The 2,500-nt window shown below is 37.3% G+C and overlaps 1 protein-coding gene across 4 annotated transcripts in view; it reads right to left on the bottom strand.

Annotated features, from left to right (window-relative positions):
• LOC125044010 (U2 snRNP-associated SURP motif-containing protein-like) overlaps positions 1-2,500 on the bottom strand; it is a 23,728-nt gene that overhangs the window by 21,014 nt on the left and 214 nt on the right. For 3 of the 4 annotated variants that reach the window (XM_047640429.1, XM_047640432.1, XM_047640431.1), the window contains exon 2: positions 2,369-2,443. The exons of the other annotated variant lie outside the window; for it this stretch is intronic. The gene's annotated coding sequence lies outside the window, so the exon portion shown is untranslated. The remainder of the gene's footprint in view (positions 1-2,368; positions 2,444-2,500) is intronic. 4 annotated transcript variants of the gene reach the window in all.

Here is a 2,500-nt window from a genome sequence, read left to right as displayed (position 1 = left end):
GAGAGAGAGAGAGAGAGAGAGAGAGAGAGAGAGAGAGAGAGAGAGAGAGAGAGAGAGAGAGAGAGAGAGGAGAGAGAGAGAGAGAGAGAGAGAGAAAGAGAGAATAGAGAGAAAAGCATTTTACATAACACAGAATAAATCTGTGCATATAAACCATCTTTGTCAGCCATATTCCCAAAAGGAAGTTAGATTAAATAAAATAAATATGAAATAAAATATTATTACTTGATTTCTTAATTCCCCAATGGACTGCACAGAATAACTGCACTGTTTTAAGTTATGCTGGAGTGAGGACTGAATAAACTGTATCCATGTTTTCCAATACTGATTTCCACATATTTTACTGAACAAATATTGTCTTAATTTGATCCACATATGCGAACAATGTCCAAGAAACACACAGACACATTCGTTAGGAGAGGGAGCAAAGGAGAGAGGAGGAGAAAGAAGATATAAAAACAGAGAAAGGAAAGAGAAAGAAAGAGAGGGAAGGCACAGGTAAATAGGAACAAATAGGGCAGGGCCATTACAATAAATCTCTTGGAGACAAACAACTACCTGCAGCTTAATAAAGGCCATGGTCTAGTAGCCATAAAAAAGGGTACATAAGAATATAGCCGAAAACATGAACTTGAAAACCTTTATCTCTCCACATTAAACAGAAAAATGGATGAATGAAAGCAAAAAGAAATATAAGAGAGAGAAAGAGAAAAGCACAACATTTTCAAGTAGCCTATAGGTACATATCATAACACATGATGTTTTCTAAAGCATTTGAAAATGGAAGGAAAAAATGTGCATTGTGATTGAATATAGAAAAGAAGTAGAACAAGAAAAACTCGTACAAGGCCCTTCCTGTATGTAAAAAAAATGTGAATATACAATATAAACATGAACTTTCACGGAAAATAAACATCATGAATAGTTTTAAAGATGTTAAATGGTCATTACATTTCTTACAGGGAATTAATCATTATAATATGGATGTAATAAGCTAAGGCAAATTGAAGATGATATTCTTATAGAGGGCCAAAAAAGTTGCAGTTATTGGTACAAGGAAGAATCTGTAGATACGAAGTGTAACCTTAAATAAAAGGAAAAGGATCATGGAAAGCACAGGTATGCCTGATTTTCAGCTTTTTCTTTCCATGCATAACAAGGTGAAAACAAAGTTCCCCTGGGGTTGTTGGCCATCAACCATACACACACTCACAGCAAATTAAATTGTTTAAAAAATGTGATATGGAATTAGGAAATTAATCCCTAGGGAGTGTGTCTCTAATATAAAGAATACCCGTTCCAGGTAAGTGTTTACAACAGATCTCTCTTCCCTGCGATGATAATGTTTGGCTTTTATCTAACTCAAATTAAAGCTTACTCTGACCATGGATGGAAAGCTTACAATATAATCCTTCTTAAATATTGTAATATGAAGCCGCCTCCAAGCTCTAAATGGTCTATCTTGCCAGAACATACTTGACGAAAGTTTATTGTGTTACCAGATCAACAACAGGTAGAGGCCCGTGCCAATTGACGCAAAACTAGTACCATACTCACAAGTGTCTTCTAAACATTTGACCATGAAAAACATATTAACAAAGCATGGATAACAATCGCAAGAAATGCAGATAACTCGCTACAAGAAGCTCAACTTAGCCGATTTTTGCAATGCCGATCTACTCGTACCTACTTTTCAGATAAAGCAGTTTCCAGACAGGATAACCCGTATAATAACGTAACTGGAGACTCAGCAATAAGGGAAATTTCACGGATAAATCTTTAGGAAAGGTCAATGTTTTAAATACTATTGAATCTGGAATCAATAGACCTCCATTAAATGACCAATAACACCATAGAGCAATTAGAGTCAGTCGGGACAGTGAACCAACACGACAGGAATCTTCATCACATCCAACGAGCCGATAATTAGGGGCTAAGTAAGCGACCAGAGCTATTTCCTCGTTAAAAATGTAAACTATGGTATTTCACCCATAACAGATATATCCAAAGGAAATTATCACAAGAAAACATACGAGAAACAACACATAACAAATATGGAAAGCGGTAACACAGAGTAAAAATAGAATCAATAATATTTGGGAGACGAACCACAAACATTCCAACAAACAAATGACCCAAAACAAACAAACAAGGGACGCAAAGCAAAAGCAACAAGCAAGTAAGAATGGCTTTCGAGTGTGACCGCAGAGCACCGAACAACAAACCCAAAAAAAATACAGGAAACATAGAAAGTAAACAACAATAAACATATAAACAAACAAACAAAAAAAAAAACCTTCCCACGCCGGGTCCCTCACAAGCCCCGCCGCATTTGCACTTTCTGGCTTATTTACTCTCATTTCCTCACCCTCGGGCCTTGGCAAAGCGTACAGGCGGACGCGCAAGAATCCCCGGCGCCCTCGTCTCGCCCCACAACGCGTCGCTGGCAAAGGCAAGAGCATCATTGCAGAAACAAAATCAATGGCATTAAAACTCTCCT

This window comes from Penaeus chinensis, chromosome 35 (genome assembly GCF_019202785.1).
Source record: "Penaeus chinensis breed Huanghai No. 1 chromosome 35, ASM1920278v2, whole genome shotgun sequence".
NCBI classification, from domain to species: domain Eukaryota; kingdom Metazoa; phylum Arthropoda; class Malacostraca; order Decapoda; family Penaeidae; genus Penaeus; species Penaeus chinensis.
The sequence above is the reverse complement of the archived record's forward strand: the minus strand, read 5'-3'. Positions and strand labels throughout refer to the sequence as shown.